Below are 14,874 nucleotides of genomic sequence, written 5' to 3'. Positions count from 1 at the left end.
CTTACAGTTTGCAGATGCATACTTTTAGTTTGCAGACTTTCACTTTACGTGATTTGTTTTAAGCGTTTGTGAATTTCCTGCTCTGAAATCCATAAAGAGCTAGACTCTAACTTTGGTCTTTATCTGCAAATGATAGTTGTGCCCACAGAAGGTATAGAGGAGAGCAAATTGAACTGAATTCTAGTTCACTTTGGCAATGGGGTTCATCAGTGAAGTGGTCAGAGCTAGAGTGGGAAAGGCCAAGGTATAAAACATCTACTAATAAAATTTTCTGTAGCTATATGACTGAGCAAAGTTCCCTGACTCTTACTCTAATCCTTTCTTTATTTGTTAGAATACATCATAACCTATTCACAGGCTTGTAAGAATCAAATGAGATGTTATTTGTAAAAATCTCTTGTTAAATGTGAAGTATTTTCCTTATGTTAATTTTTTTTTTAAGATTTATTTATTTCTCTCTCCCTTCCCCATTGTCTGCTCTCTGTTGTCCACTTGCTGTGTGTTCTTCTGTGTCTGCTTGTACCTTCGGCTTTGAAACTGTTGCGTCATCTTGCTCTGTCAGCTCTCCATGTGTGCAGTACCACTCCTGGGCAGGCTGTGCTTTTTTCATGTGGGGCGGCTCTTCTTGCAGGGCATACTCCTTGCTGTAGAGCACCCCACGTGGGGGCGCTCCTTGCATGCGGCAGCTCTGCCTATGGGCCAGCTCACCACATGGGTCAGGAGGCCCTGGATATTGAACCCTGGACCCTCCCATATGGTAGGCGACGCTCTATCAGTTGAGACACGTCCACTTCCCCCTACGTGATTTTTATTTACTATTTCCTCTTTTGAATGGTCTGGATCTTTTAAGCTATTCTGTACTTGTTGACTGAGATTTTTTTCTATGATTTCTGTGATTCCTGCATACCAAGTTAAAATAGGGCCTTAAAAAATACATTGTTAAGATATAGCTAACAAAATTTGCCATTTTAACCATTATTAATTGTACAGTTCAGTGGTATTAATTAACGTCAGTGTTGTGCTGCCATCACCACCATCCATTATCAAAACTTTTTCATCATCTCAAACAGAAACTCTGTACCCATTAAGGAATAACTCCCCATTCCCTCCTCTAATCTACTTTTTGTCTTTGTGAATTTAGTACAGGAATTTTTGAAAAGACTGTTTTTCAGTTTGAGAATTTTTGTTTTCTTAGCATATTTCAAGTGGCAACGTTGGGGTAGTTTTTTTTTTAAAGGTGTTTTTATTTTTTCTTTTGCTTTTTCATTGTATTTTCTGAATAGGATAAACCAGACTGTAACCCTCCTATACTGTAATTTTCTGCATCCTATTGTCTCTGAAGCCTGCTTAGAGCATGATCCTAAATGATCATATTACCTTTTACTGATGACATACAGGATGACATAGATGCTTGTTAAAATAAGTGTTTATGAAAGTGAGGGAACATTGTGGGAGAAGGGGGCTTTGGTCTAATGATGCAAAGGCAGAATGATATTGTCTTCAAATTAAATAGAAGTTTGCAGGTTAACAGGTTTCCCAGTTTTAATAGGGCTTTAATAAATACAAAGCGTTATTAATGTAACACTTTTATTTTCTAAAAGTAAATAAGAAAACTGCCTTTTTATAGCTGAAAATAAAATATTGCCTTACGTGTAACATATTAACTTTTTTTTTCCCATTTGTTTGCTTGTTGTCTGTTTTGTTTTTAGGAGGCTCCTGGTACTGTACCTTGGACCTCCCATGTGGGAAGCAGGTGTCCAGCCGCTTGAGCCACATCTGTTCCCTGTATTAACTTTTTAAAAGTAACATGCCCATAATAAAATTTTAAAAGGTACAAGCAACTGTTACCATTTTCTTGTGTATCCTTTCACAAATATTCTCTACCTTTACCAACATAAGTGATGATTATCCCTTCACCTCCCTCTCTCAAAATATACACACAATCACATAGTAGTTTCTTATATAAATTGTTCTGTGCTTTATTTTTTTCATTTCACATATCTTGGAGATCTTTTTGCAATGAATAAATTTGTACAGAGTTCATGTTAAGGATGTCGAAGTATATCTAAAAGATAAATACCTAAAAATAAATAAATACCTAAAAATGGAATTGATTGGTTAAAGCTTATATGAAACATAATACATTTCTAATACTTCAGAGATATTTATAACTGATTATCTTAGGTTTTTTAAAAGTGCATTATGCTGCTAAATTGTAACAGTGATATGTAATTTATAGTTTTGCTACCGTTGGAGCATGATTTATTGTTGGGGATAACATCACTAAATAGTAATAGTTCTCCAAGGTCCGGAACAGGTGTTTCAGTTTTTAAATAAGAGATTAATGACCCAGAGGTTCTTTTATGGTTGTTAAAAACATTGTAATGAATTAGAAATCTTTTGTTAGTGTGTCTTCTAGTTAGAAATGTTAGAGTTAAACGTTTTAAATGTTCTAAAGGTCAGTGTTTTTCCCTTACCTATATGTGTATATTTATACTTTATATTAATTCTATAGTCTCTATATATTTATTTTAATGGACTAGGATATAGGGCCATTGTTGGTCTGTCTGATCTTGAGTTTGGAGGTCAATGTAGATAGTAGGTATGGTATGATTTCTTATCCTAATTCTAGAGTGTAGATCTGAAAGAGTCCTTAGGTCCAAATTATGCTTTTCAGATTAAGAAATTGACTCAGAAAAGAACTGTGGCTTTCTTAAGGTAATTAAGCTTGGTGGCCAAGGTAGGATTAGAACTCTGGTCAGTCCAATACCCTTTCTAAACTGCCTTGTGTTCCCTGTCTTTCTGATGTACTGACTTTCAAGGGGTTTGGGGTTCTATCATTTAAAAAAGAGAATAAAATGACTTTTTTGGCCACCCCTGATAGTTAGGTTGAATTTTTAGGGAAGAGGTCTCGGTTGCAGATAAAAATTTGGAGCTAGTCAGTCTATATATGGCAGTGATTCTTAAACTTTAGCATAAGTATCATCACTTGGAGGATTTGTTATAACACAGATTATTAGGGCCCACCTAAATGGTTTCTGAGAGTGTTATATCACTCTCTCAAAAGTTCAGAATATATATGAGCATGCTGAAGAGGATGTTTGAGCAATTCCTGAGGAGAAGAATGTGTTTTACTCAATGTTTCTATTGTAACATTGTATGAGTGAGTTGTGTGAATGATAAAGAATAAATGAACACTTGAGGAAATCGCTAGAGGGATTGTGGCTCGAGCAGTTGAGTGCCTGCTTTCCTACATGAAAGGTCCTGGGTTCGGTCCCCATGTCTCCTAAAAAAAAAAAAAAATCTAAATAAAAAATCTACAAACAAACGAATAAAAACCAACTGAGTGGAGCTGGTTCAGTCCCTAGCCCCCCCAATACCTAAAAAAAGAAAAGATGCTGTCACCATTAGAGCATATAGATGGCTTATATTTTCTTATCTGTTTTGTTGGTTTGCGTCTTTTGATTGAGGAATTAATTCATTAATATTCAATGTTATCACTGTAAAGGAAGTTCTTTACCCATTTTGACCTTTGTGCTTTATCTGTTATATATTATTTTCAGAATTCTTTTTACACTTAGTTACTTTTACTTGATATAATCTTCATTTCTAGACTCTCTTCCAAGCCTCTCTTTCCTGTCTTTTCTTCTCATCTTTTCTTTTCAGGCTGTAGTACTTACTTTAGTATTTCCTGCAAGGCAGATCTCTTGGTTACAGACACTCTTAATTTCTGTGAGTAGAATCTGTGAGTATTCTAAACTTGCCCTCATTTTTGAAAGTCACTCTTGCTGGATATAAGAATCTTGGATGGCAGTTTTTTTCTTCCAATATCTTAAATGTATCATACTACTCATTGCCTTTCTGCCTCCATGGTTTGCGATGAGAAATCAGCACTTACTCTTATTGGGTATCCCTTGTATGTGGTGAGTCATTTTCTTGCTGCTTTCCAAATTCTCTATCTTTGGTATGTGACATTCCGATTAGTATGGGTCTCTGAGTAGTTCTATTCGGGTTTATTTGGATGGGAGTGTGTTGTGTATCTTGGACACAGATACCTATGTCCTTCACTAGAGTTGGGAAGTTTTTGACCATTATTTCCTCAGATATTACTTCTCCTTTTCCCTTCTCTTTTCCTTCTGGAACACCCATGACGCGTATATTTGCATGTCTCTTGTCGTCATTTAGTTCCCTAAGGCCTTGTTCATTTTTTTCCATTCTTTTCTTTATCTCTTCTTTTCTGATTCACTTTCAGAGGCCCTGTCTTCAAGATCACTGATCCTTTTTTCTGTCTCTTCAAACCTCTTATATGCCTCCAGTGTATTTTTAATTTGATTTTTTGTGCTTTTCATTCCCATAAGATCAACTATTTTTCAAATTGAATTATTTGATTTATGCTTTCAAATTCTTCTCTGTGCTCACCCAGGGTCTTTTAATATCCTTCATATCTTTAGCCATATCTTTGAATTTACCAAGGAGATTTGTTTGAACTTCTGTGATTAGTTGTCTCAACTCCTTTATGTCATCTGGAGGTTTAGTTTGTTCCTTTGGCTGGGCCATATATTTCTGTTCCTTGGTAGGGCTTCTCATTTTTTAATTGGTGTCTTGGTATCCAATTTATCTGACATATTTATTCTAGCCTCAGTTTCTCTCTTTAGTCTAGGTCTTTCTATTTGATTGACTTTGTGCTCTAGCCCCTCTTTTGATATTTGGTTCAGCTTATTTTAGAACTTTATAATGGGTCATGTTTAGCCAATCTGAGTTTTTTTCAGTATTTTTCATCTGTTTTTTTTCCCTTTCCCACTTGCTGGGGGCAAAATAGGAGCTGAGGGTGTGTTTGATACTGTAAGCCATGGAGGCTGAAGCTGCCCTCATTGCCCCAGGAACTGATGCCCTTCTCCCACCTTTCTGCCCTTCCAGAGTTGGGGACAGAGCCACAGCTGTGTGCAGTAAACCACGCTGTACAGGCCAAGGCCATCTGTAGTTGCCCAGAGAGACTGATGAAGCACCATGGACCTTTTCTTCCCTGCCTGGAGCAGGGATGGAGCCACTGGTGTGCCCAACAATTAAGTCCGTGTGGGCCGAAAGTACTTGTAGTTTTCGTGAGAGGCTAAGGAAACACTACCCCTCTGTCCTGTTGGGGCCTGGGATATAGTCATATGGGTACCCAACAATCTGGTCTCTGCAACCTGAAAGCGACTGTATTTGCTCGGAGAGTCTGATGCAGGTCCCTCCAGCTTCTATCCTACTAGAGGTAGGGCTGAAGCCCAGGCTAGGGCAGCAATTGAACCCAGATGGAGAGAAGCCACTCCCTACCATCACTGTGATTTTCAGTCAGCCCCATGCTCCTCATGCCAGGAATGGAATTAAAATGGAATCTGCTGGCCTCTTTCTGACTTGGACAGGTTCAAACTTTAGCTTTATTTAGGATTGGACTTTAGCCAGCCACATTTACTAATCAGTATCTGAAGTTGTTTTTTGGGAATAACTGATAAAAGTATTCATATTTTTTATAGTTGACTTTAGAGTAGTTATTCAGTAAGTGCTCAGTAATGCATTTGCACTTTCATCAGATTTTTTTCTTTTTTTTCTTTTTTTGTATCTGGATTGATTATGTACCACTGAATAATTTTTACTTTTGGTAGTGTGCAGAGGTTTATGACTTCCGTGTTTATTAAGTTGAATAACATCTCTTTGTATTCAGTTTTACAGTTTTACTGTGATATACAAGTAAAGGGGGTTGGGGGACAAATTTCTTTTAATTGCTTTAGCAAAGTAGGTTGGCGTGAATATCAGGAGTTTGTAGCCTTTAGTTTAGTGAAACTTTTGTTTAAGTTGTCATATGGGATTTCCCTGTCTAATACCGCAGCTACTAGCCACATGTGGCTATTGAGCACTTGAAATGTAGCTTGTGTGAGTTGAGATGTGCTGTAAGTATGACATACATATATAGTGGATTTTGAAAACCTAGTATGAAAAAAATAGAAAGTGTCTCCATAGATTATATAAATTACATGTTGAAATTATAATATGTTTTTTAAAAGATTTATTTATTTCCTTCCGGCGCGTCCCCCCCCCCCCCCCCCCGTCTGCTTTCTATGTCCATTTGCTGTGTGTTCTTGTGTTTGCTTGTATTTTCATTAGGCAGCTCTGGGAACTGATCCTGGGACCTTCTGGAGAGAGAGAGAGGCAATCATCCTTTTGCGCCATCTCAGTTCCCTGATCTCCTGCATCTCTTATTATCTCTCCTCTGTGTCTTTTGTGTGTGTCATCTTGCTGCACTAGCACTTCTGCACAGGGCATTACTCTACATAGGCCAGCACTCCATGTGGGCCAGTTCACCACACGGGCCAGCTTGCTTTCACCAGGAGGCCCTGCTGGACCTCTCACCTGGTAGACGGGAGCCCAGTTGCTTGAGCCATATCCGCTTCCCATAATATTTTTGATATACCAGGTTAAAAAACCTGTTTTACTTGTTTCTTTTTGCCTTTTTAATGTGGTTATTAGAACGTTTGAAATTACATGTGTGCTCACATTTTATTTCTGTTTTACAGCATGGATCTAGAGAGGAAGAAAATCATAATAGAAACATCCAAATTTTATGCTTTTTGATGTTTGTTAGTGAGTGAAAAAACTGTGGAAGAGAAAAAAGTGAATTACATAATGCAGTGTTGTAAAGACTAACACAAATTTGTTATCTTAAATTGCTTAGTAAAGCAATTTGCCATAGGTATTCTTAAAGATACAGTGGTAGAGAATCATCTATAAATGTTAATTATAAAAGGGCCTTTTTACTTGGAGAGAGAAGCAGCCATCTTCTATCTGATCTCATTCCTCAAGGAGGTCATAATTTAAAAGCAAAGCAGGAGAGTGGTTTGAGTACCTGTTTCCCATTCTTGTCCCCGCCCCCCCCCCCCAAAAAAAAAAGCAAAGCAGCCGTTAATAGTAAATTATGTAGATAGAGCTTGGCACACACATTATCCCATTTGATCATGTCAGCCTCATCTCTGGTAATTGTGGAAAAAGATTTAGTGTTATGCCACTGATTAGGTTTATTATACAAACCATTGCTTTTCAGACTGCCACCAAATCACTTCTAGGCAGAGAGGGTGGATGGGTATAGACCTGTATTCCAGGTCTTTGAAGTCTCCTGCCCCTCCCCTCCTTTTCATCTTTGAATACATTTAATATTTTAGGAATAAGATGTATACTCTGCCTTTGCACAACTTAGTGTCAAGGGTATTTATATTCTAAAGTGAGAAATACAGCTTTTGAGAAATGGAAATATGTCTGACATCTTCACAACCTACTTTATGAGTATCATCGGAGAATATAATGTCCCTCTTTTCTTTGCTTTTTTATACTCTCTAACTATTCTTATCTGGAGTTTAATTCTGTTACAGTGTCTTCCCTCCCTCCCCACTCAGACATACATCAAAAATCTTTTTCTCAGTATTAGAAGACTCAGTACTTTTGGGTTCATAAATTGCAAGTTTTAAAAACAAAATTTTAATTAATAGATAAAATAATGAAATTCAACAAATGATTAAATTGAATAGGTAGAGTTAACTACAGATTCTAGGTCCTGATGGTGCTTAGTCTCAATATCTTCACTTGTATTTTCTTTTGTGTTGCTATATGGAATAACAGTAATAGTCATTCATGTTAAATATATTAGTAAAAGCTATGTTTTATTGCTAGACTCTTCTAAGCTCTATGTGGTTGGTATTATTATTATTATTCCCATTTTATGAGTGAAGAAATTGGTCTATCTGGGATTCAGATCCATGTATTATCTGCACTGACCTTGTACCATCATGCATTTGACCATCACCTTATGTAGCATGTAGGGCACTCATTAAATAGTAAGTTCAAAATAAACAACAAACAAAACAACCATAATAACAAAAACTGATTTCATGGCATGAGTAACAGTTAAGCAAGAGGTTAAAAGTTTAAAATATTTGCCCACAGACATTAAACTAGGGAATGAGGTAGAAAAATGGAATCAATCCGAGGCCTATCTGACGCTAAAAGCAAATGATTTCATCTTTTACAGCTTGGTTTGCTTATCTGTAAAAAATAGCTACTTGAAGGGGTTGATTAAATATAACTGATTAGATACTCAGTGATTGATTTTAGGTGATGATAATTAGTATCAGGGATATCTAAAGGCACTACATCCATAACTAAATCTCTTCTTCACTTGATTTTAACTCATCCTTTCCATTTTCAAATACCATCTTTCGGATGATCTAAAAACATCTTCACTGATTTTTTTCTTCATCTTGTAACTTTATGCTTTCTCTGCCCCTTTGTTGAGTTTCATTCTCATTAAGACTTGGTTAGCTCTTGTTGCAGATGATTGTAGATTTATATTGTGACTTTGCTTTTTATGTGTTTTTACTTTTGTTTCTCTTTCCCTTGCATTCACTTCTGATGTATATAGCATACATGTATTTCATAGCAGTCTTTATTCACTAAATGAATTCTGGAGACTTCAATATATCAGCATGGTGCTGGGTGATAGGAATATATAATGAGTTTAAAAAGAGTCCATCCCCCTCCCAGAAGACAGGCATTAAATAAACAAGTGGTTGTTAGTAAGGTGAAAACAAAAGGTTTTTAAGCTCTCTGCTTTCTTTCATTCTTCTCTGTCTTTTTTCTCCTTTCATTGTATCATCCTAGCTCCCTGCTGCCTATTTTTATCTCTGTCATCTTGAATTGTCATGTGGTACTTAAATTTTTTCCTTCTCTGCCTTGTAACATTTTCAGTTGATCAAAAAAGGACCATATGCCTGTCAATGCCACTATGAAGAAAGTTGACCTTAGAAAAGAAGCATTTTATCTGTGCTGTATCCTGTTTCCCTAATTTCATTTCCTTTGGCCACTCCTGACAGACTTTAGGATCCTCACTGAAGCTAAATGCGGAGTTGCAAGTATTTCCACATAATGACTCACTGTGTTTGTGGTATGTTTGCTTTTAATGCCTTTTAATGGATACTTTTGTTTTTCTTTCTTTTTTAATGGGTACTTTTCTCTCCCAAACTATTAACAGAGATGAAGCAATAAACAGAGTGACAGAGTATTATTGAGCTTTCTTTTTTTCCTTTTTACTATTCTTTCTTACAGCTGTGTCTAATAAAATAGCTGATTAAGAAAAAATTCTTTTCACATCTTCTTTTCCTCATTTTGATCCTTCTTTTAAACAATGTGAAAAACTCCTTTTGGAAGAGAGTATATAGTCTTTTAAAACCAAATATTTTCCTTTGTTATATATGAGAATATAAAAGAAAACAAACAGGATTGCCCACATGCAATTTTTTTCTAAGTATCACAGGTAAATTGCCTACAACTTTGTATTAGTGTTCTGTCTATTATTGATAACTTTCTCTTTATTGTACAAGAGGAATGTGATAAATATTCTGAGTGATTGCAAATAGAAAAGTTCTTATTGTAAAATGGGAATCACTGTGAAAATTTTTTTTAACATTTAATCCTATTTAGGAATTGGTTGGTTTAGACAATATATGAACTAGTGGGCTTTCTCCAGTCATGTATTATACTGTACAAGTGAGGATTAGGCTGCTAAAATAAAGGAAGAAGACAGAGGCAGTTTTCTTCACCCCTATTTTTTTTTTTTTTTAAATAAGTTGTAGATTCACAGAAATATCATGCATCACACACAGGGTTTCCACATACCACCCTATTTTTAGCACTGCAAATTGATTTGGTACATTTGTTACAGTTGATGAAAACACATTTTTATAATTGCACTATTAACTATAGACCATGGTTTAACTTAGGGTTCACAGTGTTATAGATTCATGGATTCTTTTTGAATTTTTATTCTAGTTACATATATACAGTAAGGGGAAGTGGACTTGGCCCAATGGATAGGGTGTCCACCTACCACATGGGAGGTCCACAGTTCAAACCCCGGGCCTCCTTGACCCGTGTGGAGCTGACCCATGTGCAGTGCTGATGCGCGCAAAGAGTGCCATGCCATGCAGGGTTGCCCCCACGTAGGGGAGTCCCACGCACAAAGAGTGTGCCCCATAAGGAGAGCCACCCAGTGTGAAAGAAAGTGCAGCCTGCCCAGGAATGGTGCCGCACACATGGAGAGCTGACACAACAAAATGACGCAACAAAAAGAAACACAGATTCCCGGTGCCGCTGATAAGGATAGAAGTGATCACAGAAGAACACACAGTGAATGGACACAGGGGGAGGATGGGAAGGACAGAGAAGTAAAAAATAAATCTTTAAAAAAATAAATAAAACCATATATACAGTAAGCTAATATTTCCTCTTTAACCACATTCAAATAGGTAATTCATTGCTGTTAATTACATTCACAGTGTTGTACTACTATCATCACCATCCTATATTTTAGATTCTGCCTCTGTAAATTTGCTTATTCTAATAATTTCATATTAGTGAAATCATACAATATTTGTCCTTTTGGTCTGCTTATATTACTTAGCATGGTGTCCTCAACATTCATCAATGTTGTCTCATTTATCAAGACTTCATTCCACTTTAAGGCTGAATAATAATTCCATTGTGTATGTATATACCACATTTTGTTTATCCATTCATCAGTTGATGGACACTTGGGTTACTTCCATCTTTTGGCAGTTGCGAATAATCTGAACATTGGTGTGCAAATATCTGTTTGAGTCCTTGCTTTCAGTTCTTTTGGGTATATACCTAGAAGAGTGATTCCAGGTCATATGGTAATTCTATACTTTAACTTCCTGAAGAACTGCCAAACTGTCTTCCACAATGGCTGCACCATTTTACATCCTCCCCAACCAGCATTAAATAATGGCTATTTCTCCACATCCTCTCTAACACTTGTAATTTACCATTTTTTAAAAAAATAGTCATTCTAATGGGTGTGAAATGGTATCTCATTGTGGTTTTGATTTGCATTTCCCTAATGGCTAATGTTTAGCAACTTTTCATGGGCTTTTTGGCTATTTGTACATCTTCTTTGCCGAAATATTTATTCAAGTCTTACCGTTTTTTAAATTGGGTTGTTTGTCTTTTCATTGTTGAGGTGAAGGATTTCTTTATATATTCTAGATATTAAACCCTTATCAGATATGTCATTTCCAAATACTTTCTCTCATTGGTAAAGTCCTTTGCACAGAAGTTTTTTTTTTTTTTTTTAATGAGGTCCCATTTATCTATTTTTTTCTTTTGTTGCTTGTGCTTTGGGTGTAAAGTTTAAGAAAAAGTCATTACCTAACACAACGTCCTGAAGATGCTTCCCTATGTTTCCTTCTAGGCATTTGATAGTTCTGGCTCTTACATTTAGGTCTTTGATCCATTTTGAGTTGATTTTTGTATATATTTTGAGGTAGGGGTGCATTAGTCAGCCAAAGAGGTGCTGATGCAAAGTACCAGAAATCTGTTGGTTTTTTAAATTTTTATTTTATTTTTTTTATTGATTTTGTAAAAATATTACATTAAAAAAAATATGAGGTCCCATTCAACCCCACCACCCCCACCCCACCACTCCCCGCCCCCAGCAACCCTCACTCCCATCATCATGACACATCCATTGCATTTGGTAAGCTCATCTCTGGGCATCTCTGCACCTCATGGTCAATGGTCCACATCATAGCCCATACTCTCCCCCATTCCGTCCAGTGGGCCCTGGGAGGATTTACAATGTCCGGTGATTGCCCCTGAAGCACCATCCAGGGCAACTCCAAGTCCCAAAGGCGCCTCCACCTCTCATCTCTTCCTGCCATTCCCCATACCCATCAGCCACCATGTCCACTTTTCCCACTCCAATGCCATCTTTTCTCTGTGGACCTTGGATTGGTTGTGTCCGTTGCACCTCTATGTCAAGAGGAGGCTCAGATTCCACATGGATACTGGATGCAATCCTCCTGCTTTCAATTGTAGGCACTCTAGGCTCCCTGGTGTGGTGGTTGTCCTTCTTCAACTCCATCTTAGCTGAGTGAGGTGAGTCCAATAAATCAGATTGTAGGAGCTGGAGTCTGCCGAGGCTCAGGGCCTGGCTATCATATTGTCAGTCCAGAGATTCATATCCCCTAAATATATCTTAAACCCCAACACCAACTACAATTCCAGTAAAGTAGCATGAAAGTCTTATAAAAAGAGATCCCATCTGAGTCCAGTTTCATCACGCAGAAACACCAGCTCCAAAGAAGGGCCATCTGACATGGCAGTGAACTCCATCTGCCATGACCATAGAACCCGTGGGTCTCTTTAGCCCTCAAAGGAACCAATACCTAGGGATTGTATCTACTTTATCTGTCTCATTAGACTCTGTTCAGTTGTGCATAAGGGCAATCCTTCTGACAGCCTCCAGACTCTTTTTTAGAGACTCATAGCCATATAAACTCATTTCTCCTTTCCATTTCCCCCTTACATTAGGTCAAACAGCATTTTAAAGTCATGTTATTATATGTAGACAGGGATATTCTGCTGATCTGCATCGAACCTTCAATTCAAGGTCATTTTCCAGTTGCATCATTAGTTGGTAGTTGATAGTGATCCCTCGGTGCCAGGGACACCCTGGGTGTCATGTCCCACGCTGGGGGGAAGGCATTGCATTTACATGCTGAGTTTGGCTTCGAGACTGGCCACATTTGAGTAACATGAAGGCTGTCAGGAGGAAATTCCCAGGCACAGTGCTGCTCTAGGCCTTGTTCTTATTTCAGGCATATAGGCTCACAAGCATAGTCATTAGTATCAGGGGCTCACTGTTGGACCCTCATTCCTTCCCGGTCCTTGCCGCTGCACCTGGGGGTGTTGGTTTTTATAAAGGGTATTTATTTGAGATAAAAGCTTACAGTTACAAGGCCCTAAAGAGTCCAACTCAGGGTACCATAGGAAGTATTTTCTCATCAAAGTCTGTCACCACGAGTTGAAGCAAGATGGTTGCTGATCTCTGCAAGGGTTCACCCTTCCTCTTAAGGTTCCATGGACCCAGCTTCTTCCTATCTCAGCTGTAGGCTGGATGGCTTGTTTTTTTCCAGGCCTTCTCAGCTGCTCAGGGCTCTGGTCTCTTCTGCCACAAACTATCAGGCGAATGACTCATCTCTCCCAGGGAATTTAGCTGTTTAAACCTTTTCCTTTCTGTTGCATGGCAGGACCAAAATGGCCAAGTTCTCTCCTCTTCTGTGTGTTTTCTTGAGTGAGTGTCTGTTTTTTCCAGCCTACCAATTGAGTGAGCACTAAACCCTGAGTCTCGCCCAACTGACTGGTCTAATCAAAGCCCTAATCTTGATTTAATCAAGTAAATGTATCATGCCCAGAGGAACAGACCAGTTTACAAACATAATCAGTATCTTTTTTTCGAATTCATAAATAATATCAAATTGCTACATAGGGGTCCATCTTCATTCTTTTGCAAATGGAGGTTGTTTTTTCAGCACCATTTGTTTTATTTATTTATTTATTTATTTACCACCACCACCACCACCCCCCGCCCCAGTTGTCTGTTCTCTGTCTTTTTGCTGTTTCGTCATCTTTGTCCGCTTCTGTTGTCAGCGGCATGGGAATGTGTGTTTCTTTCACTACCATTTGTTGAAGACTGTTCTTTCTGAATTGAGAGTTCTTTGCTCCTTTGTCCAAAAGCAGTTGACCATAAATGTGAGAATTGATTTCTGAGCTCTCAATTCAATTCCATCGGTCTATATGTCTTCCTTGTCTGTACCATGCTGTTTCTGAAAATGATTATATTTTTATTAGAGAGATTTTGAACTTACAAAATAACAAAAATACGGAATGCATCACAAATTTGCATGTTATCTTTGCTTAGGGGCCATGTTAATCTTCTCTTTATTGTTTCAGTTTTAGAATATGTGCTGCCAAAGCGAACACCGTACCATGCTGTTTTGATTACTCTGACTTTGTAGTAAGTTTTTAAGATTGGTAACTATGAGTTGTCCAAATTGATTCTTATTTATTTATTCTTAGCTATTTGGACCCTCTTACCCATCCATATACATTTTTTTTTTTTAAGATTTATTTTATTTATTCCACTCCCCCACTTGCTGCTTGTGCTTGCTGTGTGCTCTCTGTGTCCATTCGCTGTGCATTCTTTTGTGTCTATGTAGCTTCTCTTCTCGTCTTCTCTTTAGAAGGCAACAGGAACTGATCCTGAGACCTTCTGACATGGGGGAGAGGCACCCAACTGCTTGAGCCACCTAGCTTCTTGGTTTGTTGTGTCTCTCTCATTGTCTTTTCCTCTGTGTCTCTTTTTTCCTTGTGTCTACTCTCCGCATGGGTCACCTTGCCTTACCAGGAGGCCCTGGGAACTGTACCTGGGACCTCCCATATGGTGGATGGGAGCACAGTTGCTTGAGGCACATCTGCTTCCCCACCCATATAAATTTGATGATTGGCTTTTCCGTTTCTGCAAATAAGGTTGTTGGAATTTTGATTGGGACTGCAATGAACCTATAAGTGGCTTTAGGTAGGATTTACATCTTAATGATATTTATTTATTTATTTTTAAAACATATTTTAATGTCCCAAATAAACAGTCTTTAGCTAATGATGACAAAGATGATCAAAAATTGAAGACATCATCAAATGAGCATGAATTAAATGTTTACATGACAAGCATCTTAGTTTGCCACAGGGCTGCCGATGCAAAGTACCAGATACGGGTTGGCTTTTTTTTATAACAGGAATTTTATTTAGGGTAAAAGTTTACAGTTCCAAGGCTGTGGAATTTCCAAATCAAGGAACTATCAGAGATACTTTCTCACCAAAGTCAGCTGCTTTTGTTCCTAGTGTCCTGTCAAGTGGCTTCCAGGCATGGTGGGTCTGCCGGCCTTGCTCTACTTTATTCTTCTTTTTTTTCTTCTTTTTGTCTTTATTTTT

At 37.8% G+C, this 14,874-nt stretch overlaps 1 protein-coding gene and 1 non-coding gene across 2 annotated transcripts in view; one reads left to right on the top strand and one right to left on the bottom strand.

The window, feature by feature from the left end:
* Window positions 1–14,874, top strand: part of PAWR (pro-apoptotic WT1 regulator) — a 131,778-nt gene that overhangs the window by 33,455 nt on the left and 83,449 nt on the right. The window lies entirely within an intron of this gene.
* On the bottom strand, window positions 13,760–13,866 carry LOC111759035 (U6 spliceosomal RNA). Its single transcript, XR_002793133.1, has one exon. It is a non-coding gene; the product is annotated as a U6 spliceosomal RNA (small nuclear RNA).

Source organism: Dasypus novemcinctus, chromosome 12 (assembly GCF_030445035.2).
Source record: "Dasypus novemcinctus isolate mDasNov1 chromosome 12, mDasNov1.1.hap2, whole genome shotgun sequence".
NCBI lineage: Eukaryota > Metazoa > Chordata > Mammalia > Cingulata > Dasypodidae > Dasypus > Dasypus novemcinctus.
This window is presented reverse-complemented; position numbering and strand designations above follow the sequence as displayed.